At 40.1% G+C, this 26,081-nt stretch overlaps 1 protein-coding gene across 1 annotated transcript in view; it reads right to left on the bottom strand.

The window, feature by feature from the left end:
* gpr4 (G protein-coupled receptor 4) overlaps positions 1–19,121 on the bottom strand; it is a 38,197-nt gene extending 19,076 nt beyond the window's left edge. Inside the window, exon 1 of the mRNA XM_060944079.1 lies at positions 18,984–19,121. The gene's annotated coding sequence lies outside the window, so the exon portion shown is untranslated. The remainder of the gene's footprint in view (positions 1–18,983) is intronic.
* Between the last annotated feature and the right edge of the window lie 6,960 nt (positions 19,122–26,081).

Here is a 26,081-nt window from a genome sequence, read left to right as displayed (position 1 = left end):
ATGAGATGAGATGAGATGAGATTTATTTTGAAATTCCCAATGTGCCACTTGGCATGGTGGTGCAAGAGGTTAGCACTTTCGCCTCACAGCAAAAAGGTTCTGGGTTTGAGCCCAGTGGCCGATGAGGGCCTTTCTATGTAGAGTGTGTATGTTCTCCCCATGTCTGCGTGGGTTTCCTCCAGGTGCTCTGGTTTCTCCCACAGTCCAAAGACATATGGTTAGGTTAACTGGCTACTCTAAATTGTCCAATAGGTGTGTGTGTGAATGACTGAGAGGAGAAAACCTCGATAATAATCCAGTAGAAGGCAACGGGAAACCATTATTGTAATGTTCCCGAGACACTTTGATGGCTGAAGCTGTCAGAGTGGCCACGTCACTGTAGTGATATGCCAAAATGGATGGAACCTGCCATTACCAAAGTTTCATTTATTATCAAACTCTTGTAATTATTAGATTGTTTGACTGGTCATTTGAATTAAATGGTTTTAACTCAAACCTCAGTAACTGAAAAACAAGTAGGATAAATAATGCCAACTTGGACCCAATTTGTTTTGTCGGTGAAAAGGAATTTAAAGCTCTATGGAACTAAATAAATAGCCAAAATATAATTTTTACATATTTGAATAATGATCCTATGTGAATACTTAATAAAATAAATCTTGACTGAGAGGGTCAGGTTTTTTTTTTGTTTTTTTTTTGGGGGGGGGCTGTTTGTTTGTTTGTTTGTTTGTTTGTTGGACATCTAAAGGGGTCATTTTATTTCATTCAAGAACCACTTTTAACAACTTTGTTTCCTTATTTATTAAGTTAGGTTTCTGAGATGAACTTTAACAGATAGTATCCAGTAATATACAGCGTATATATTTTAATGCATATAAAAACAATAATCATAAATCTTTATTCATTCCAGTGTTATTATTTCACAGTCTAATTATGTAGTAAACTATATTTCTGGGGTTTTCTTTGCACACTATCTGTTTACTGGCTGACAGTTAGCTGACAGTGAACTGAGATCACTAATGATGATGTATGTGAAACGGTGATTGTATTTTTTTTTTAGTTTCAGGACAGGTTTAACTGCCAAATTATGCTATAGGATTAAACAATGGACTATAAACCCTTTAAAAGCCCAACCCATTAAAGAGTCCACTGTTCAGTCTGCATAATGTTTGAAGCACACTGATTAAATCCTACAATCTCTTCAGTGAAAACTGAAAGATTTGCTTACTATAAATTTTAAAATAAGTCTGGAATTAGGTACTGTGCAAAAAGCTAAAATAAAGTCATTCACTCATTATTTATTTATTAAGCTTAAATTATTATTATTATTATTATTATTATTATTATTATTATTATTATATGACCGTAAAGTCCAGCCATTCATCTATTATCCGTAACCGCTTATCCTGTGCAGGGTCGCGGGCAAGCTGGAGCCTATTCCAGCTGACTATGGGCGAGAGGAGAGGTACACCCTGGACAAGTTGCCAGATCATCGCAGGGCTGACACATAGATACACAACCATTCACTCTCACATTCACACCTATTGAGGTATTTCACCCACGTGACCAAGTCATGTGATGCTGCCATTTTGGACGGCACGGCTCGAATCAGTTTGAATGCGAGGAAGGCGACAAACGAAAAACATAAAAGAAAAAGGAGCGAGATGCAGAAAACACCTTCACTATCCAGCGACGTAGGGCATTTACAGGGTGAGCAGAGGGAGAGGTATTTGCAAAAATTGAGGTTAGCAGGCTTAGAGAACGACGTTTACCTGCTTCCACCAGGATTGTTCACTGACGTACGGAAGTACATGAAGCCCTCGTCTTTACCTGACTTCGGCCCACATGATCTGTATACCTATGTCGTTAAAAACCCATCGCCATACACAGGTATTGATCTGAAAGCGTATAAGAGTTTGGATACCTACAAACATTTTGTGTCAGGCTGGGTAACATGCCTACATCAGCGGGTCGTCCCTGGAGCCGGTGGTCACCATCTTATTACAGCTAAGGTTTGTTCACATTTTCATTTACTTTCGGTCCTCAGGATAAACAAAATGTTATTAAATGTCACTGAAATAACTTATTAGTCTGTTGAGACATGGCCCGTTATAAATCTGCTGTTACCAGGCAATGACCAAGAACTGTATTATTAGGGTCGGTGTCTGTGTTGTAGCAGTGTATTAGCAACTAGCTGTTAGCACTAGCTAATGTCAACAACATCATAGCTGGTATGTTACTGTAGCAATGTTTACGTTCAGTCATTTTGGATGACTGTTAAAACCTTTCAGTCTCAAGTTTTTCCTTTACTGGATTTACTAGTTTACTGAGCTAGCGCACTCGGGCAAGCTGGGAGCTAGCGCGCGCTAGCCTGCCGGCGGCCGGCGCACTAGCTCAGTAAACTAGTAAATCCAGTAAAGGAAAAACTTAAGACTGAAAGGTTTTAACAGTCATCCAAATGACTGAACGTAAACATTGCTACAGTAACATACCAGCTACTGTTGTTGACATTAGCTAGCTTGACGTTCAAAATGGCGGACACCGGGGCGTCACGTGACCCTGTGACGTCAGGTGAAATACCTCAATAGAGGTTTTTGACCCACGTGACCGTTGCCATGTCGACAAGTAGATGGCGCCATTTTGGTAGTCACAACAATGGCGACTCCCGCTAGCCCAACATGTGGGTTATCGAGCGACATTACACTGTCAATATGCTACTAAACCTAAATTGAATAACTTTAAGAAGTAGGCTACTACTTTTAATATTTAAATAGAAAAACCTACTTTAAAGATTTGTCAAAAAATATGTATTTTCCCTTTTCACAGCATGCATTGTTTGAATGGTTGCCATGACAACATACGCAAAGATTTCCAACAACATTTTGTGGCAAAAAAAATTCCATAACAGTCTACTTCAACGTGATACCAAATAAAAGTAAATTCATTGCAGTTAGAAAAATAGTGTCCAGGTTGAGAGAGAGAGAGAGAGAGAGAGAGAGAGAGACAGTTACATTAATCATATAGAAAAACGCATAATAATTAATATGTCTAGTATCGAATTCTAGTTTTGTCCATTGCATATTCACATCTAAAACGTACAACCCACCCAACAACATGGCTCTGCCTCGCCTGAGGGCACCGTGTATGTTAAACCTAGACTACACGTAAGCCGCCCAAACACTAGTAAGAAGCCCGGTGCCAGGTAGCCCCACTGATGAGGCCGAGCGGTCCCCATCTCACGTATATAAAACCATGGATGTATAAAGATAAAACCATCGTAGCCTGACTAGTGGGGCTAGGTGCCAGGTAGCCTGAACACCGCCTGACAGGGCTTACGTGTAGGCTAGGTGCTTGGCTACATGTATAATTTGTCATTTATCTCGCATACGATATCTTTAAACTTTTGGAAAAGCTACCTGAGACAAAATGTTCGCCACACAAACGCGTGTGTTCAGTGGGCTGCCAATTCTCTCGCCTGATTGCCGCGATCCACTTTTCGCGACGCTGTCGATCGGCCGGGAACCTATGGAACGTTAATCCAGGTTTATCCCCTCTTCTGTTGTGGCAGCTAACTGCACAACACGTATCAGGCATTCTACAATAAAAGTAAGCGATGAAGAAGATGGATATTACAAGCATTGTTTGCTGATAAGCGTGGCTTTGTTTGACCTCCAAAATGGCGGCGTAAACAGTATCACGTGACCCTATGACGTCAGGTCGAAAACCTCTATAGTCAATTTTAGAGCCACCAATTAACCTAACCTGCATGTCTTTGGACTGTGGGGGGAAACTGGAGCACCCAGAGGAAACCCACACAGACACGGGGAGTGACCATAAACTGCAGTCCTTATTCAGACATACTGAGCTGTAATGTTGATAACAAGACATATCTCAAACAGTAGTGCTGCATGCTTACACGCCACATTTACCAAGAACAGTTCCTGTCAATTCAAATCAAGTAAAGGTCATGTTGCATGTTGAATTAGAAATGCTAATTAATTCTTGTGCTCTACTATGAATAAAATGTCCTGTATGCATCATCATTAAACAAGGTGACTGCAACAAAAACAACACAGAAATAGGACCTATTAATCACTCCATCTATAATGATGATTATCTTATACTGATCCCATGACAAGCTTTATTCATATCATGTGGATTAAAAAAAAGCCATGTAACTGAATGGCACTCCAAAATCTGAAATATCTAAAGTAGCCTACAGAAGACATTTGAAGGTGTCTCTGTTTATTTACTCACGTCAGTCACATAGCTGCTTCAGTTACACACTTTGCTCAGATTCTGGCAGATGGATTGTGTTGAACTATTAGCAACTTTGTGTTTATGACAGACATCCCTGTAGATCATGCCCTTCAGTCATGTTAATGATGAACGTAAACACGCTATTTCCTGAAAACACAGCTGCCCTCTGAGCCTGTGTTCCTCAGCCTGGTGGGAAAGACCCCATGTTCATACATCAGCCTCACAACAGTAAACACACAGCCGGCAGGAGCAACGAGGAGCTAGCAACTTTTTAATAAACGAGAGCTGAAAGATGAACTTATCCTCTTCCATCTGAGGAGTGGGGGGGGGAGTGGGAGGCAGGGGGAGGCGAGAGGAGTGGGGAGAGAAAAGAGAGGAGAAGTGGGAGAGAGAGAGAGAGAGAGAGAGAGAGAGAGAGAGAGAGAGATCAACAGGAAGATCAGTCTAAATGAAGCCCTTGATTATTTATTTGATCATTATGCATGATCAAACCTCATACATTAGTGCAGGAACACTATCAGCCAGCCTGGCAGACCTTCAGCAAGAAAGTCATCTGAGGTTTATTTTCAAGAATAGCATTCAGATGAAGGACAAAAGGACAAATTGCAGTATGCTCTGTAACAGACTAACTCCCTATTCTTCTATAAGACGAGCAAGCGTTCAAGATTAGATTTTAAAATATTCAAAGAATTTTTTTAACAGAGCCATAAGATAAATATACCTCTAGTCTAATACTACACACCTAGAAACGGTGCTGTACACAGGTCAGTAGAGTCTGTCTTTTAACAGAAAAATGGTTAACAGAAATAAACACAGTTTCTTTAATAACAGTGATATGTATGACATTTCAGATTGAAGCTGAGTAGATGTGCATGATTTGCGAAAAAAGAATATTGTCAGAATTATATTACAGTCCGAAAGAGCTTGCTCAAATGACACTGTACAGAATTTGTCGTGTCAGGGATTCGAAACATCAGCACACACCCAAACCTTCATTGTGATTTGAAGGTAGCGCAAACTGCATATAATCTGTATTACTGGAACACACTGCAAACTGGGCAGAATCAGTATTAAGAAAGCCAACGGACCATCTGAATCTAATTTTCCCAAGTGAAAATGTGTTTCAGGTTTTTCTTGTTCATGAACACTTTGTGTGTTTATATATAGAAATGCTGGATACTAGAAAAATATAGATACTAAAAAAACTGTTGTTTGGTATTCATGTACCATCATAATATACATTCAGATCTTCCCCTTTGAATGTCCAGGAAACTATCTGTAAAATAGGCTTGGCTCAGACAAACATGGTAGACCATAAATTATCATGATATTTGCATTTGAGAATTTTGTTTAAATATAATTTGCATGAACATGGCCTATTAATCAGGTTTCAGTGTATTTTGATGCTTATGTTTCAAATCCCTGGCACAGCAACTCCAAATGATAATACTGCCTTGAAAGCCAGTTACTATTAATTAGGAATTCAGGCAACAGGTCCTGTAGTCTATATATTTCATTCAGTTTTTTGCATTCTAGCTATAAAACAGCTTCACTACATTAAAGGGCCTCAATGTTAGTGTACTATGATACTGTAAAGCACTTTCGGGTGATATATCTATCTGCCCCAAATTTTAATCAGGCTTCAGTGTGAGCGGTGTCACAGTCCGATATGCATACTGTATGAGCCTAATGCAGCTACTGTTCCCTGTTTCCCATGGAAAACAGCTTGTGATAACACCATCAGATAACGCTAATCCTTGACTCCTTAACCCCTTCGGACACAAGGAAAAATGCTATGGAACTTCATGCTATGGAATTTCATGTGTACAATTGTACACATTATGTCCGAAGGGGTTAATGTTCATGCTTGAATCCAAAAGAAATGCTTGGTCACCAAATAAAAATGTCCTGCTCAATCTGTAAAATGGATACAACTTATTGCTCATATCCGTGTCTATTTTTTGGTGGCTACTTCTGTTTAAAGTTTTTATGAATAAAATTGTGCAATGAAACTTCATGCAAAAGTACAACAATACACATCAATTAATCCTGGACAATGCCTTACTAAACAGGTTTTTTTTTTTAAATACAACCTCAATTCCAAAAAAGTTGGGACACTGTGTAAAACATAAATAAAAACAGAATGTGAGGATTTGGAAATCATGGAAACTCTATATTTCACTGAAAATAGTACAAAAACAACAGATCAAAACTAAGAAGTTTTATTGTTTTTTGAAAAATATATGCTCATTTTGAATTTGATGTCAGCAACACATTTCAGAAAAGTTGGGACAATAGCAACAAAAGACTGAAAAGATTGTGTAATAATAATAATAATAATAATAATAATAATAATTAGGTTAATTGGCAACAGGTCAGTAACATGATTGGGTATAAAAAGAGCATTCCAGAAAGGCCTAGTCTCTCGGAAGTAAAGATGGGGAGGGGTTCACCGCTCTGTGAAAGACTGCGTGGGCAAACAGTGCAACAATTTAAGAATAACATTCCTCGATGTAAAATTGCAAAGAATTTGGGGATCACGTCATCTATGGTCCATAATATCATTAAAAGATTCAGAGAATCTGGAGAAATCTCTGTACACAAGAGACGAGGCTGAAAACTGAAATTGGATGCCTGTGATTTTCAGGCCCTCAGGCGACACTGCATTAAAAGCAGACACGTGTCTGTAGTGGAAATCACTGTATGGGCTCAGGAACACTTCAGAAAACCACACTGTAAAAAAATATTTGTTGTTTCGAATTAAAACAAGTGAGTAACCTGGTTGCCTCAAAATTTTGAGCTCATTAAAACTCATATAGTAAGTTAGCATAATGAGGCAATCAAGTTGCATTGTGCTAACTTACTATGAGTTTCAACAAACTTGAAATTTTAAGGCAACCAGGTTAATCACTTTTTTACATTAACACAACAAATTATTTTTTACAGTGCATCATCTATGAACACAGTTCATTACTGCATCCACAAATGCAAGTTAAAACCATATATAAAAAATACCCAGAAACACCGCCACATTCTCTGAGCCCGAGCTCTTTTACGATGGACTGAGGTGAAGTGGAAAACTGTCCTTTGGGCTGACGAATCGAAATTTTAATTATTTTTGGAAACATGGACACAGAGTCCTCCAGGCTAAAGAAGAGAGGGACCATCTGGCTTGTTATCAGTGCACAGTTCAAAACCCAACATCTGTGATGGTATGAGGGTGCATTAGTGCACATGGCATGAGTAGCCTGCACATCTGGGAAGGCATCATTAATGCTGAATGATATATACATGTTTTGGGGCAACATGCTGCCATCCAGATGATGTCTTTTTCAGGGAAAGCCTTGCTTATTTCAGCAAGATAATGCCAAACCACATTCTGCACATATTTTGACTGCATGGTCCCGTATTATGGCCCTTTTCCACTACCCTTTTTCAGCTCGCTTCAGCTCACTTCAGCCCGACACGGCTCGCGTTTCGACTATATAAGAACAGCACGACTCAGCTCGCTTCAGCCCTGCTCAGCCCCCAAAACTCGCACGGTTTTGGAGTGGGGCTGAAGCGAGCCAAACCGAGCTGAGTGAGGCTAGGGGCGTGAGGAGACACTCCCCTGTGCACTGATTGGTGAGGAGGAGTGTCCTCACATGCCCACACACGCCCCGCGAGCACGCTGGGATCTGTAAACACCGTAAACCCGGAAGAAGGAGAATTACGAATTACGAGAATTATGAAGCCTTATGCGCCTCGCCTCATCTATACGCTCTTGCCAGTATCTGTTGGCGTTGTCGGTGACAACAAGCCACAGCACCAAGACCAGCAACACTAACGACACCATGTCCTCCATGTTTATTGTTTACTCTCCGGGTCGTGAGACTACCGCTTAAAAGATCACTGATGTCACTGTTTGCGCCGCCTAACGACATCACCTGACGTCCACCCACTTTCGCTAACTCCACCCAATGTGTCCACCCACTTCCAGCCAGCACGGTTCAGCGCGGTTGTAGTCGAAATGCAACTCCAACAGCCCCACTCAGCTCGACTCAGCCCGACTCAGCACGGCACAGCTCAGCCCAACTCAGCCGCGTTGGTAGTGGAAAAGCGGCATTAGAGTCGGGTGCTAAACTGGCCTGCCTACCGTTCAGACCTGTTTCCCACTGACAATATATGGCATATTATGAAATGCAAAATACAACAAAGGAGACCCCGAACTGTTGAGCAACTGAAATTATATATCAGAAAAGAATGGGACAATATTTCAGTTTCAAAACTACAGCAATTGTTCGCCTGAGTTCCCAAACATTTACAGAGTGTTGTTAAAAGTAGAGGTGATGCAACACAGAAGTTAACATGACTCTGTTTTGAAATGTGTTGCTGGCATCAAAATCAAAATGAGCATTTATTTTTCATATATTTCTTTTGGTCTTTATACTATTTTCAATGAAATATAGGGTTTCTATGATTTGCAAATCATTGCATCATTGTTTTTTATTTACATTTTACACAGCATCCCAACTTTTTTGGAATTGGGGCTGTAGATGTACTGTACTTTAAGGTCACTGCAGCTACTTTATCAAAATAATCTATGTGAGCTCACTAGAGTGAAGTTTAAAATAATTCCAACATAATGAATTACTACTGTAACCCTGACCAGGATGAACTATACTGAATGAATTAATGAATGAATGAATGAATGAATGAATGATCAGTTATATTCAGAATATTTCTGTATATTTTATACAAGTGAACTGTCCTTAAATTTTGCATACATAGTACATGGACTTTGTCTTAAACCTGCATGTAAAGCATTACCTTACTGCAGTGATGTCAGACTTATCAACATCAAGACAGTGCCTGGTACTAAATACATGTTATTTGTCCATTTATTTGTGCAAGCACATAACTCAACTGTGCTCGTGTTTGCCTGAATGCGTAAAAACAGCCATATTTTATGTATTTCATATAAAATCATTTAACTACATATAAAGATAATTTAATAGTTCATCATTCATTCGAGGTGGGAATGCACCCTAGATGGGACACCAGTCCAATGCAGGGCACCAAGCACACAATTTCACACTCATCCACATGTAGAGCCAATTTACAATAACTAAACCATGTTTTTGAGAGATGGGAGGAGAACCTGGAGGAACTGCACACAGACAGTAACCAGAATAAACTTGGGATCAAACTCAGGACTCGCAGCAATGCCACCTGCCCTAATAAGTGAATAATTACTAAGATAGGAAATAATTACACAAACATGCATTATCATTTTAACTACTACATTGTATACCTCTTTTTTATAACAGTGTAACAATAACACAAACACATCTCCAGATGCTGAATGTCTTTCTTGATAATGCTCTACTGCAGTTAGTTTCAGTTTGAAATTGTTTTATGGGCATTATGTCTTCAGTTGATCATGTAATATTTACATCTCATCTCATCTCATTATCTCTAGCCGCTTTATCCTTCTACAGGGTCGCAGGCAAGCTGGAGCCTATCCCAGCTGACTACGGGCGAAAGGCAGGGTGCACCCTGGACAAGTCGCCAGGTCATCACAGGGCTGACACATAGACACAGACAACCATTCACACTCACATTCACACCTACGGTCAATTTAGAGTCACCAGTTAACCTAACCTGCATGTCTTTGGACTGTGGGGGAAACCGGAGCACCCAGAGGAAACCCACACGGACACGGGGAGAACATGCAAACTCCACACAGAAAGGCCCTCGCCGGACCCGGGGTTCGAACCCAGGACCTTCTTGCTGTGAGGCGACAGCGCTAAACACTACACCACCATGCCGCCCTTAATATTTACATTTTCAGTCATTTTTATAACTTTGACTTTCAGACTGTCTGGTTGAATCTTTTAAGATTGTCCCTCAGCATATGCGTGCTATTGCACTGTGCTGGAAACAGGTCAGGACAGGGTCATAATAATCAAAGGTATGTGTTGTACTTGGCTGTCAGTCTATCAGCACCAGAGTAAAAGTATAGAACAGTTAAATCACACATGACCTTAAAGATGCATTTCATCTCATTTCATGATCAATTTCCATTACACAGACCATACAGAATGGTCTCCTCAGTAATCTCATCAGGTACACCCGATTTTCTGTTCAGCAAAATCTTTTCAGCAAGAATCCATGCTTATCTCATGTAGCATCTTACCTACCTATTTCTGCTCCACTTTTATCATTAAATTTCTGAGAAACAAATACATGTAATATTTCAGAATGGAGTAGCAATGACCATAATAAACAAGAATGCTCTGACAGCACAATATCCCCCGCTGCCAATTATGCCATAACTCTGGTAAAATACAACTGAATTGAACAAAATTACAATATGCATATTACTGACAAATAACAGAGAATCCTGTCAAGTTTCATGAAATTCCTCCAAAAATTGTGAGAGGAGTTGATTTCAGAAGGTGAGTACCCTTCCCAGGATGGACAGACGGAAATTGCCACAACATAATCCCCCTTCAGGCCTTTTGGCCAGTGGGGGATAAAAATTGTGAGGGAAGTTGATTTTAGAAAGCAAGCACACCTTGATGGAATTGCCAAAGCACAAGTTTGTTAATAATCAAGGGTATAACTCTGGTAAAATTTGCCCAAATTAAACGAAATTTCAATATGCGTATAACTGTCATATTACAAAGCCTTTTGCCAAGTTTGGTGAAATTCCTCCACAAATTGTGAAAGGAGTTGATTTCAGAAGAACGTACACCCTCCTGAAATTGTCAAAATACAAGTTATTTAATCAAGGGTCAAAACTCTGGTAAAATTTTCACAAACGAAATTAAATCACAATATGTATGTTACTGTAATATAACAAGGCCTTTTGCCAAGCTTTGAGAAATTCATCCAAAAATTGTGAGAGGAGTTGATGTCAGAAGGCAAGCACACCTTCATGAAATTGTGAAAGTACAAGGTTGTTAATCAAGGGCCACAATTCTGGTAAAATGCGACCAAATTGAACAAAATAACAATATGCATACTAATAACATATAGCAATGCCTTTTGCCAAGTTTCATGAAATTCCTCCAAAAATTGTGAGAGGAGTTGATTTCAGAAAGAAAACACACTCATGAAATTGTCAAATTATAATTTTGTTAATCGAGGGCTGTAACTCTGGTAAAATGTGACCGAATTTAATGAAATTACAATATGTGTATTATCGACATATAACAAAGAACCCTGCCAAGTTTCATGAAATTCCTCCAAAAATTGAGAGGAGCTGATTTCAGAAGGTGAGCACCCTTCCCGGGACAGACGGACGGATGGATGGACCCATGACATAATCCCCCTTCGGGCCTTTCGGCCAGTGGGAGATAAAAAAAAAGGCTTGTGCAATATTAAATGCACAGTATAACTGACACAGAAGAAGTAAACCTAAATCTTTGGGCATTTATTTTATACCATACCACAGTGCTGCTGCATTCTCAAATCAGAAGGTGTTGATTCATTTTCCACAACAGCACAACTCTGTCAGTAATTAAATAAAATGAACAAATGAATGCGAAATGAAGTAGAATGCTAGTTCTAATATGTTATTATTACTATAGTAGCAGCACATACACAGAGACTTGTATGGTGGATGCTCTACAAAATCCTAAAATTAATAATAAATGGATTTAAAAAAACCAGTGTTGTTTAAAAAGAAAAGTTTATAATCATTGATATTGTATAGATTTCTGTGAGAAGACTTTTAGGAACATTTAGGAAATGAGTTTTGGGTGTCAGCGCTTTGGAACAGTCAGTAAGTTTCCAGATACAAAAGAGTCTTCAGGACAGAGGAGTATGAGCTTTCTGGTTTCTCTGTCGCATGAGAAGGTGCATTTTTTTTTTGTCAACTTCAAGAGGGCAGAAAAAAAAGAGAGGCTGGCGAGGAAACAGCTGTTTATAGCTGCTATAATGTAAGTGATAACAGGAACTAAGTTGCCTTGCAGATATTCCACAATATTAAATGTAGAATTAAACTGTAAATGATTAAAAATTAAAATCAATTTAAAAATCCATTTATTATAATAATTTACAATATTAACTGTAAATGATTAAAAAGCATGGTGCCATTCATTACAAATCTAAATTGTTAACATACTTTGGGTCATGCTGTTATACAAAAAACACCCATTTTGGCTTCATGTCAAGCCATATTGCACAACCCAGGCGTGGATGATTTTTGTTTAACAGTATGATCTTGTCAAGCAAGTCACAAAGGGAAAGGTTTATTTTTATATTTGCACTGCCCAACTAATTCTAGTAATACTAGTTATTCATAATTCCATTTTAAGTCATTACTCATTACTGGTTTAAACTGTGTGGCCTCTCTTACACAAATATATATAAACTTCATTCTGTGATGTGCAGTTAAAACCGGGCTTTAAAAAATGTCACAGAACGCAAATGTAGTCCCAAACTGAACTGAAGTGCTCTTACATCATAATTATTGTACACCTACTCAGCACATAATAAAACAGATAATGGCTGCTTCAACAACTTTGACAAATGCTACCATAATTCTCCACTGGACATAGATACGCAATTGCTTTCAATATAATGTGCTGACTATGTTCTAAAGATGGTAGAGTGGTTTTCACTTGTCCAAATTGTCAATATTGCCAGGAGGCTAATGTGGATGCTGGTCTGCTTAAGCAGCAGAAGCTTTTAAATGTTAATATTGAGCAACTGGAAAGGAACTAATTCAATTGGGCTGTGACCTACTCAACATGATGCATGTGCAGGTAGCTGAACAGGACCCTAACAATGATTTCACCTTGTATCACCTTGCATTATTTATAGGCCTTGTGGCACAAATATGCTGAAACTGTGTCACGAGGAACAGAGCTGTACTCACATAGTGAAAGTCTTCTCTGTATGAATATACACTACATAACAATAAGGTTCCAATTTCACCATAACTAAACACTTTATTCTTAGAGCAACTCGTGTGATGGTATAATTTTCCCCAGAGAAAAATATTTCAGTACTCACTTAACCAGTTAGAAAACAGCTACTGAAAAACAAGTACTGAATTTTGCCAAAGCATGTCGAGGAAGCCATGGCCTAATGATTAGAGAAGTAGCTTTGGGACTAAAAGGTCACCAGTTTGATTCCCTAGACCTGCAGAAATGGCTGAAATGCCCTTGACCAAGGAACGTAACCCCAGGCTGCTCTGGGTATGTTGCTCTGAATAAGAGTGTCTGCTAAATGCCTGTAATGTAATGCAAGACAAGAACCAAATCACAGAGACTAAAACATTTTAATTGAGCAAACTCTTAAGCTGAGCTGAGCTTGAAATGTTCTATAAAATTGCTCAATAAGCAAATTTTAACCGAGTAACATTTGATGCCCTTAACTTTCATGTTCTGCACTGTACACAGGCCTGGAGCTTTAACCATTATGCAATTCATGATGCACAATTGAACAGCACATTACATCAGTGCACTGTGTTCAAAAACTGACTGCAAGCAGGTAAACGTAGTGAACACAGAAATGTTTACAAGACACCTTTACAGGCATTCATGTGACATTGAGATTTCAGCCAGAAATCTAAAAATCTTTGCTATGGCATATAAAGCATGACTATGATCACTAACAGGATATCAAACTTAATATAAACCCCAAAATTTACAAATAGGTGGACAAGAACTGACTTACTAGACCTACAAAAAACTTCTTGATGGGTTCTCAATGCTACACAGTATAAAATATGCTGTATAGGATGCATAAGAATTCACACATACATATACTCGTATTTAACTGTTATTCCACAAAATCGAGTCGTATATGAGCTGATAGCCAGCGAGGCGTGTAGCAACGAGCTGACGATAAGCCATGTACGACGAGATTGAGGAGAATAACTGTTTTATTATATGCACATTCACCAGATTTTGAGAAACAGAGCATTTTTATTTTTTGCAAATCCAATAAATAAAATCTTTACAAAACATCCGACAAAATCATTTCTGCTTAGAATGTAAACAAACCGGCAAAATGACAGTAGAAATTTGGGGAAAATGCTATAATAATAATTCTTGAAAAATAAAAAGATATGTTCTTACCATCAAATACTTTTATTCCACATTTTGTTGCTTTTTTTTGTATTTTTGGGGGTTTTGTTTTCAAGTAGAGGTTTTATTTCGTCCTCGGTTGGTTCAGCAAAACACTCCGCCATTTTGTTTTTCGCTACTCACGGTATATGAGCTGATAGCCTAGTAGTAGAGCAGCCAATCGGCGTGTGTGATTGCTCATATCCAGTGAATGTGGATAGAATAATTGTACATATTCAGGATTCCTTTTTAACACTATATTACTTTATATTATACTTTTAACTCATATTATTCTTCCTATTTAGCAAATATTATTTATGGTATTTGTTTCATGTTTGTTTAATTCCTTATTATCCTTTAAAGAGTTGTAAATTAGAAACTGTTTGTGTAGTCTGTTACATTTGAACTCACAAAGAGTTCCATATGTGTGTACCATATGTGTGTACCATATGGAAAATAAAACTGATTCTGGCTGAGATTTTATAGGCTCATTTAAGTCATGTGAGACTGCCACAAAAAAAGGATGTGCATGGTTGTCTCTGATAGTACTCTCTGCGAGAGGACCAGGACCTGTCGCAGTCTCTGGCATTAACACAAGTCAGATATTTAATACTGACTTATGTGGCTACTTGTTTCATGCTTCGGTGCCGAGGCGGCAGAGCATCTACAAAGCCCAGGGCTGGCGTCGTGCTGGGAGAATTAATGATTTCAATAAAAGTGCCACATTTCCCATGCAAATCCCTAGCTATAGTGGTAAGGCTTAATGCAGATCTCTGGGCATAGGCATTAATGCCAAGCCCTTTAGCTATATGCTGAGGTCAGAACAGGTCTCAACTGTATAATGGATGTTGAAAACCTGTGACAGAGTGAGCGAGTGAAGAGTCTGAGTGAAGAAAGAAGGACACAAGATGTGTTTGCTATCAGGACAATGTAGTGTCAGATGTTTTGTTTTGCCAGAACATTTTCAAGTGTTCATGTGGTTACGCTTAGTGTAGTAGTTCGAGAATACATATTATTTGGAGAACGCACAGTCATGCCACTCTGTCTCCTGTCACAAATACAACAGGATTCTGACACATACTCTGAAAATAATTCCAAGGAAGAGGTGGCATCCTATGTACAGGAAAAATAAAAATAGTCCAGTAGTGTCTTTCACAATGTGATACAGAAGACCACAGTATCACTGAGTCAGGCATTGCCATGATGAAACATGAAACTTATGAAAGGCTTTTGTCAAGAGACAACCTTGTAATATTCTATATTAAAAAATTAATGTTCCTTGTACATGTGTGTGTGTGTGTGTGTGTGTGTGTGTGTGTGTGTGTGTGTGTGTGTTTTCTTATATTTGCTATAAGCGGATCAAGTACTAATTTCTGTCTTTGATTATTGTTATGTATAGGAATTAGCTTCTCATTATAGTTTTATTCATGATCAGAGTTAAGTTTCACTGAAGGTGAGCATAGTCAAGGTCAGGCTATAACAGGTGAATTCTATCCAAATATCAATGGGGGGGGGACTTTTCTACTGTTACAATTTCAGGAACTTTTATTATTTCACCATCAACCATAAGCAGAGTTCTCAGAAAAGCATGTTGCAAATAACAATAGCACATTGTTTCAACAGAGGAATACAGACCCATGTTTGTATGCTTGAAGGTGCAATAGTAATTTTTTATTCCTTGTACAAATAACTATGGAAGATATGTAGATGATTTAAAAAACAATTAAAAAAACTGTGGCCTTAGCAAAAGTGCATTAAGTCACTAAAATTGTTATAGGTACTATACAGGCCACTGTATATCCTAGGGGTAGAGTTACATGGAAATGGACAGGAAACATTTAAATGTCTAACCTACCTAATGAGACCTAATCTTAAAAAAAAAAAGACTAATCTTTTACCTAATGCAACTTTAATGTCACCAGTGAGGAAAATTTTGGAGTTGGGCTGGAAGCAAGTTAGTATGTTGTTTATTTTATGTGAATCACTATGAGGTCAGATGACACAGTTATAGTGTTGGAATTGTCTCTAGGCTTAATGATAACAATACAGTTATGTGCAATTCTAGGTTGGTATTTGAATAATATACACATATAAAGTGTACGAGCTTGACATCAATGAGAAAGTTTTTATATCTTGTCATGCAACTTGTCATGTGGAATGCAGACATGGACAGGGTTTTAACACATTATTAGCAAATGCTCTGAATTTTAAAAACCCTATGAATAAAGCTTGAATAAACACAAAAATAGTTGTTTGGGGGGAAAAAACTGGCATTTTCATTCCAGATAAAAATATTGAACAGTCAGAATTCTTTAAAATTATCAATTAAAGTCATGAGCTTTCAATTCAAAAGCTATTTCAGTTTTTTTGTGTGTGCTCACAGCTTTCTCTTTGTATAATTGACATTTACATTGTGTGTGTGTGTGTGTGTGTGTGTGTGTGTGTGTGTGTGTGTGTGTGTGTGAGAGAGAGAGAGAGAGAGAGAGAGAGAGAGAGAGAGAGAGAGAGTAAGAATGTCAGTGTGAGAGATAGAGTTCTGCTACTAAATATGCAAATCTCAGAAAGGTGCAAATTTGAGAAAAGCAGATATCTGAATATTTTCACATTTCTGTAGAAAGCTGAAAACATTTTAAAAAGGCTTTCAAAACACTGTATTAAGTGAGCTAGATAGTTAAACACTGAACTGTATAATCCGCTTGAAATGCACACAAAATGAGAGTATTTTTTTCTATCTGGGCAAAGACTGATGTCAATTTTAATTGCTTGAGGTCAAGGAAATCCTGCTCTCAAGTGCAGCATTTCCTGTGCTCCACAGCAACATACCCACTGTGTATCTCATACAGGTAAATCTGAATAAAAGATGATCTACCTTATACTTCGTAATGGCTAATCAAGCAACAATTTATAACAGTAAAGGTTGCCAAAATGTTTTTTCACACATTATTATCAGCTGATGGTGACCTGCAATAAAATAAACCTGCTCTTTGTACATTTTCCAAACAATGTCATCACGGCACTAAAAGGTTTTCCTTTTTCTAGGGCCCAGAAGAGGCTACAGATTAAGCTCCAGAAAGAGGGTGTTGAGTTACACGGGCAAATTGAGAGAAATACAATAGGCTGCATTACCGTCTAACATCATTAATAGAGAGTGATTCTATTAAGCTAATCGGTGTAGGAGAATATTTATACTGTGTGCTGCCTGTGCAGCTATTTGGAATGTCAACTGTATTTGTCTAATTGACAGTTGCCTTGCTGAGACTGCAGTGTTTACATATTACTGTGGAGTGAACTCAATATCAAATGCCATTCCATGTCATTACGTGAGATATTAGTAAACTGAGGGCTTTGAGGAACAAGCTGTAATAAATAAAGGTGCCAAAAGACTAACTAGGGTTTATTCTAAGCTTTCAGATTATTGAGGCCTAATTTGGGCAATAACAATTCAGTGAAAAGTAAAGTTTCATGATTGTGTTTTATTATTATTATTATTATTATTATTATTTGTAAGTACGCTGAACAGCAACAGGCTCTGTATTCATGTATCAAAATACAAATTATCAACAGGTGTGAGCTTATTGTTACGTTTGATAAAAATCCCTTACAGTGCCTCAATACTGCTGTGGTAAAGAGTTTCCCTCACACAGCCTAGTGTACAAAACAAACATTAGCTTCCCATAACACCGTCATTAAGCAGGCGGATGGCAGTGGTGGAAACATGTCATTGGTCCTCCAGGCCATTACTCTCTTTTCCTCGTCACTCTTTTAATGTTCACTCTTATCTCCCATCTTCAAGTGAGCAATTACAGCTCGCTCTCAGGGATTGATTAAACGTCTGAAAGCTTTTCTCACAAAACCAAGCGAGAGCTCATGACAGGTATGTGTAGCAAATCAGTCTTGGCTCAAATTCCTGTTCTCAAAAAGTTCAAGCCAGCACAGTGGACTGCAGAGGGACCTTTTTCTAAGATGAAAATAAAAGTCAACGATCTATAACATGGCAGAATATTTGAAGTCAAGGCTTTAAGTGGTTACTCTCTGCCTTGAATGACTAAGATGAAGCGGTCTCTCTGGACTTTCATCAACATTTCTTGTTTGCTAACAAGGAGTATGAACTGCCTTATCATCTCAACCCTTTTTACTGACCTCAAGGGCAGACATGTTTCCTTTTTCTTTTGAAAGACAAAGTTATAATATAACAATTACCGCAATATACTTTTTTTTAATCTTTATTTGCTTGGAATCAAAGCTTGACTGTAAATCCTGTCGTAACAGCGTGTTGTTGTACATACAGTACATTCAGAAGCTGAATTCTGGATGAAGAACAAAACAAAACAATAAAAAAACAGTGCATGAAGACTTTCTGAAATGTTTTAAAAGTATCACTGTAAATGTGTCATGTTTCTCAGCTGAGTAAGAGCAGCATATCATCTACAGCCTTTACATGAGGCCACAGTTTAAAACAGTTACTACAAATAGTGCACCATAAGAGAGAAGGACTAGAGTATAAACGGGGCTGTTTTATATGTGAAACCGCTTCAGATTTAAGGTGTTTGTGCGGAAGCATCTCAGTGCGGAAGCATCTCAGTGCTCTGAATTTAAACACTTCACAACAAAGTCTGAGGGGGAAAAAAAAAAGATTCAGAAATAAACCTGAGTACTCACTTTAGTTCATGCTGCGGTGGATAGTTCGGGTGGGCATGTGGGCCGGCCCGGGTTTCCCTGACACTCCGCGCGCCTCTGTACTTCCCAAACACAGCGAGAAAAAGTGAGCGCGCGCGATTCAGAAGGACTGTATGGCGCACGCGAGTCTTCAAAAGAGAACTACAGCACAGCAGGAACGCCCCCCCCCGCCCCCCCTCCCTCACGCATCATGGCCCTCACATGATGGCGCCAAACCTGAGTGAGCTCTGACTCCTCACCTCAAGGTAGAGTGAAAAGAAAGGTCTCAAACCTTGCGTACCAGCAGCTATTCAACTGTTTCCTCCTCTAAGGATGTTGCATCTTATGGTGCATGCAAATATATTTTCAACAGGACCTTTCATTTGATTCAAGTTGGGTGAGAAGACCTCCATCCATCCATCCATCCATCCATTACACTGGGGAACACAATTTTTGTTGAGTTAGGTCTGACAGCGGCGGCACGGTGGTGTAGTGGTTAGCGCTGTCGCCTCACAGCAAGAAGGCCCTGGGTTCGAGCCCCGGGGCCGGCGAGGGCCTTTCTGTGTGGAGTTTGCATATTCTCCCCGTGTCCGCGTGGGTTTCCTCCGGGTGCTCCGGTTTCCCCCACAGTCCAAAGACATGCAGGTTAGGTTAACTGGTGACTCTAAATTGACCGTAGGTGTGAATGGTTGTCTGTGTCTATGTGTCAGCCCTGTGATGACCTGGCGACTTGTCCAGGGTGTACCCCGCCTTTCGCCCGTAGTCAGCTGGGATAGGCTCCAGCTTGCCTGCGACCCTGTAGAAGGATAAAGCGGCTAGAGATAATGAGATGAGATGAGATGAGATGAGGTCTGACAGCTGTCTCATCTCATCTCATTATCTGTAGCCGCTTTATCCCGTTCTACAGGGTCGCAGGCAAGCTGGAGCCTATCCCAGCTGACTACGGGCGAAAGGCGGGGTACACCCTGGACAAGTCGCCAGGTCATCACAGGGCTGACACATAGGCCAAGTTTACATTAGACCGTATCTGTCTCGTTTTCTTCGCGGATGCACTGTCCGTTTACATTAAACCGCCTGGAAACGCCGGGAAACGGGAATCCGCCAGGGTCCACGTATTCAATCCAGATCGTGTCAGCTCCGGTGCTGTGTAAACATTGAGAATACGCGGATATGCTGTGCTGAGCTCTAGCTGGCGTCATCATTGGACAACGTCACTGTGACATCCACCTTCCTGATTCGCTGGCGTTGGTCATGTGACGCGACTGCTGAAAAACGGCGCGGACTTCCGCCTTGTATCACCTTTCATTAAAGAGTATAAAAGTATGAAAATACTGCCCATTGTGTAGTTATGATTGTCTTTAGGCTTGCCATCCTTCCACTTGCAAGTGGTAAGTGATATGCGCTGGGATCTCACACACAGCGGCTGTCCCGAATCACAGCTTGTGCACTACACTCGCGCGCTCTGTGAGCTGCGCAAGGCCGGAGTGCGCACCCTCCAGAGGGCACTCGCTGTTCAGGGCGGAGTGATTTGGAGCGCAGGATGCCTGCGGAGCCGAGCGTATCCGTGTATTGGTGTTGCTGTGTGCACGCAAATCGTGTATTGGTGTTGCTGTGTGCACACTAATCGTTTTAAAAACATTAATCTGATGATCCGCTGATACGGTCTAATGTAAACATGGGCATAGACACAGACAACCATTCACACTCACATTCACACCTACGGTCAATTTAGAGTCACCAGTTAACCTAACCTGCGTGTCTTTGGACTGTGGGGGAAACCGGAGCACCCGGAGGAAACCCACGCAGACACGTGCAAACTCCGCACAGAAAGGCCCTCGCCGGCCACGGGGCTCGAACCCGGACCTTCTTGCTGTGAGGCGACAGCGCTAACCACTATACCACCGTGCCACCCGTCTGACAGCTGTTTTTAACTAATTTTTGGGTGCAGAATCCAAAACTGATCTCAGTTTTTCTCTATCACGTCAAGTTTTTGAACTATAGGCAGAGCATTTATGGTCTCCCAGTGGCCAGATTTGGTCTCCTAGTCAATGCCAAACCAGCTTCACTGGGAGACCAAATTTTAAACCAAGTTATGTCTTATCATTTGGTTCAATCAGTTGCAATTAATTAACCAAGTACCATGTACTGTAAGTATACATTTAACAAGGAAAACGAAGATCTATGTTATAAGATATACACACAAGATCATGTTGGTTAAGAAAAACAAAACTAAAATTTGGTTACTGAGATGGCTGATGTCAGAATTCGATGTCATTACTGTGTAACTTTGAGTGTCTTTGACATAACATTTGTGCTTGGTAATTGCTCTTGATAGCTGTGTAGTCACTGTAGTGTGTTTGTCTGTATGGTGATTGGTGAACCATTTTGCATCACAGAATATGCCGCAGCGGTGCAGCCGCATGGACTCTGGGGCCTGTGATTGTATTGCCCAGACCAGTTGGTCTCCTAGTGGAAAATCCTTAAAAAATGCTCTGACTATAGGATCCTCGTTTTCTCAAAAAATATGAAAAATACTGTACTTAACAGATATGTGCTTGTTTTATAAAAATTTACAAATATTGACATACAATGAAATATGAAAGAAACAGGCATGACTGTAATGTTTATTTAACACTATGTTTTTACGAAGGATATGGCTACTGTAATTATAATTGTGTGCAAGAAGAAGATGAAACCTTTATTCGTCACATGCACACTTCAAGCACAGTGAAATTCATTCTCTGCATTTAACCCATCTGAAGCAGTGAACACACACACACACTCAGAGCAGTGGGCAGCCACACCAGAGCGCCTGGGGAGCAGTCAGGGGTTCGGTACCTTGCTCAAGGGCACATCAGCCCAAGGCCGCCCCATGTTAACCTAACTGCATGTCTTTGGATTGTGGGGGAAACCGGAGCACCCAGAGGAAACCCACGCAGAGAACATGCAAACTCCACACAGAGAGGCCCTTGCCGGCCGCTGGATTCAAACCTGGAACCTTCTTGCTGTGAGGCAACTGTGCTAACCACTACACCACCGTGCCACCTATGCAAGGAGTGTTCAACTTGAGGACTATCGCGTTTGATGCTCCAACAATAGTCAGCCATCATATGTACATCCCATCTACCCTGATAACGTTCTTCCATAACCTTCAAATAGTCACTACAGTAGAATTTTGCTTATCTGGAGGGTAAGCTGTGGAGAATAAACTTGACGTGCTAGAAAAAACTGACTGCAATTTTGGAATCAGCATGCCAATTTTAGCTTTAATCAGCATAAAAATCTAACTCAGCAGAACATTTTTTTCAAATTGTTCCCCAGTGTTATCTCTAGCCGCTTATCCTGTTCTACAGGGTCGCAGGCAAGCTGGAGCCTATCCCAGCTGACTACGGGCAAGAGGCAGAGTACACCCTGGACAAGTCGCCAGGTTATCGCAGGGCTGACACATAGACACAAGCAACCATTCACACCTACGGTCAATTTAGCACCACCAATTAACCTAACCTGTATGTCTTTGGACTGTGAGGGAAACCCAGAGCAACCAGAAGAAACCTACGCAGACACAGGAAGAACATGCAAACTCCACACAGAAAGGCCCTCGCCATGATTCATCACAGGGCTGACACATATACACAGATAACCACTCACACAGGGTTACAATACTCGCATCTGTATTGCAGCATGCTTTGCCAGGTGGCAGTAGGTACCATTTTTACAATGGTGTTTGGTATGACCCAACCATGAGTAGAACTTGCAATCTCCCAATCAAGAGGCAGACACACTAACCACTAGGCCAACTTGCGGTACACTCACATTCACACCTACGGTCAATTTAGCACCACCAATTAACCTAACCTGTATGTCTTTGGACTGTGAGGGAAACCTGGAGCACCCAGAAGAAACCTACACAGACACAGGGAGAACATGCAAACTCCACACAGAAAGGCCCTCGCCAGCCACTGCCATGATTCCCTGCCATGATTCATATACACAGACAACCATTCACACAGGGTTACAATACTCGCATCTGTATTGCAGCGTGCCTTGCCAGATGGCAGTAGGTACCATTTTTACGATGGTGTTTGGTATGACCCAACCGTGAGTAGAACCAGCAATCTCCCAATCAAGAGGCAGACACACTAACCACTAGGCCAACTCACGGTACACTCACATTCACACCTACGGTCAATTTAGTGCCACCAATTAACCTAACCTGTATGTCTTTGGACTGTGGGGGAAACTGGAGCACCCGGAGGAAACCCACGTGGACACAGGGAGAGCATGCGAACTCCACACAGAAAGGCCCTCGTCGGTCACTGGGCTCGAACCCAGGACCTTCTTGCTGTGAGGTGACAGCGCTAACCACTACACCACCGTGCCACCGGTGAGAAGACCCGACCCCCCCCCCTTATTTTTTTTATTTTTTAGCAGCAAACTGTAAAATGTATATACCATACAAGGCTAGCCAACTCTTCGAACAATGTAAAGACAGAATGGTTGTTTACTATAGACTGACATAAACCAATCAACATAAAAAACTTTACCAGGCTTCTATATTGAGTATCAGTGGGTTGTATCCGACATCACATCCACCTCATTAGATATGCAAGACATGAAGTTCACAAAGCGTTACTATCACTGGGATGCCTTCCTAGTTGTTAAAATGTCATACGCTTGCATTGTTTTGGGCTGCACGAATCGAACAAACCATGAAACTGCTAAAAGTTTTTTCCAGGTTCCCCGTGAAGTGATAAAAAGTATGAAAGAGCAAAGGATTTTATCAAAAGATGATGAGAAAGGTGGTTCTTGAACCTTTCGCTGCCATGGAAGGGAACTGAGTTGAAGAACTCTCGAGTTTGCAGTGATCACTTCATGAAAGATTTGTAAACTCCTCCAATTTATTTTATTTGGATTCGCAAATTGCTTTTTTTCACCATTTTCTGTTATTTCGTGATGTTTTGAAGTTCAAGAGACACTTAAGTCCTCAGATTTGTTTTTGTTTACTGTTTGCTTGTGGTCACCATATTGTAAACTAACGCATATGTTTTCACTTAATTTACAAGGATGATGATGTAGATTGGGCTCCTACACTGAAGTAGATGGATAAGATAATCGAGACAATCCACGTAAACATAAAAGCAGAGCTCACGAGTTAACAGCACAAAACTGCTTACCTGGCCATGCAGTTACAGTGAGCCATGATAACTTCTCCATCCTGTTTCACCAATACCCAGGTCTTTAAAGGGGTTTCTGTGGATCTTTGTGAATAATTTACCTGAAAGAGAAGAGCAGGGAGGATTGAGAATCGAGCGGCTGTGGTTTGTTTACACCCGATACTAAAGTCAAAGGTAAAAGTGAACTTTGTCAGTCAGACCATGTAACAGTTAATTACACAGAGGATTGAAATTGCATTTCCCCAAACTTCAAATGTGCAGTATTAAAAATTTGACACACAACTAAACATAAAAGTGCACACAGACATCAACAGATAAGCAAATTAACACAACATATAGACATGTATGTAAAACTTGTAGTGTCCTAGCAACCACCGCAAAGACGCTACAAAAAGCCCAAAAATGCCTACTTACCTGGGCATAAACGATACAGGATTTATCTTGTAGTATCCTGATCCCCAGATCTTTAACCCAGCCACATATAAAAAGTTGTATGCTTCCGTGCTCTTCCAGGTTTTTATCTGTCCATGTCCAGTGTCTGCAGCACCAGGTAGTTTGAGATGTCAGGGAACTCAGTGGATGGATAATTTTTCAAATCATAGGAAAAATCCTTTTTACTAGTGTGTAAGGATCTATCCCATTGCAAAGAGCAACTTTCTGAAGGGATCTTGACTGTGCATTGGCCTCTAAACTGTGAAAACAGTCGGAGGCGATTTGACTAGTTCTTTGTATAATGGCGGCCAAATTGGTTTGTCTGACCACCACTTCATTCACCGGAAGTAAACTCGCAAGCAAAAGCCACGTGACTGAATACAACCTATATTGAGAAACAACTTATGGCAAATGTCATACAAATCACAGCAATTTAACCATAATCTGATGGAAACTGCAGCTCCTGGTCATTTTGTAAGGAATTTTTGAAAAACATTTGACTTGCCATTATTATTGTCTATGCTTAGGCAAGGTATACTAAAGCACAACTAGTCAAACATGATGCCAACAGCCTGGACGGGAATGCCTCCACCAGCAGCATCTCCGGTCCTTGTTACTAATTTGGATGCCAGGATTACCCTTAAAATGCACTTCAAACATGAATGAAGCTATTGAAGAAGAATAATTTCAAACATTTGATCTTGCTGTGATTTCTAATAAATTAATCTGCTGGTTACAATGATAAATCCATACATATCCTGCAAACATTCAGCCATTCGCTCTTGAGATACAAGATAAATGAGACAAATGGATGGATGGATGGATGGATGGATGGATGGATGGACACTCACTGGCGGAGGCATAACAAGGACTGCACTCATTCATTCATTCATTTTAAATAGCAGTTTTAATACTGATATAACAATATTAGTGCTTTTTTAAATAACTTAATTGTATGTTCTTATTTTCTGCATGCAATGTTGTGAAGGTTGTGTCTAGCATGAAAAATTTGAATATGCTCAGTAAGGTCAAATGCACTGGGGGAGATTAATGCTGGTTTAGGCTCCGTATGTATGCTTACCACACACACAACATGCACTTGGCCTGGCAAGGAAGATTTTGGATGACCCATTTCACCCACCAGTGTATCCAGTATATCCCCTTACCATCAGGAAGATTATATAGAATGCCCACAACAAAAAAGCACAAATATATCTGCATTGCACTACTACAAAGACAAATGAGCAGATGGCCAGCATGTCCAGCCTTATGTTTAATGTGCAAGTATTTATCTAAAATGTGCTGTGTTTACAGTATGTTTTTAAGCTAAGTTCATGCAAGACAGATTTTCTTGAAGGCTTCAGTCAATAAATAAGCCAAGAACAAGAATCTGAGGCTATCATGTGCATAGACTCACCGAAACTAAACAGCTGAAGACTGGAAAAAGACCAGATGATTTTTCTTCTAATCTTTAACTGTCCAGTTTTGCTGAGCC

This window comes from Neoarius graeffei, chromosome 17 (assembly GCF_027579695.1).
Source record: "Neoarius graeffei isolate fNeoGra1 chromosome 17, fNeoGra1.pri, whole genome shotgun sequence".
Taxonomy (NCBI): domain Eukaryota; kingdom Metazoa; phylum Chordata; class Actinopteri; order Siluriformes; family Ariidae; genus Neoarius; species Neoarius graeffei.
The sequence above is the reverse complement of the archived record's forward strand: the minus strand, read 5'-3'. Positions and strand labels throughout refer to the sequence as shown.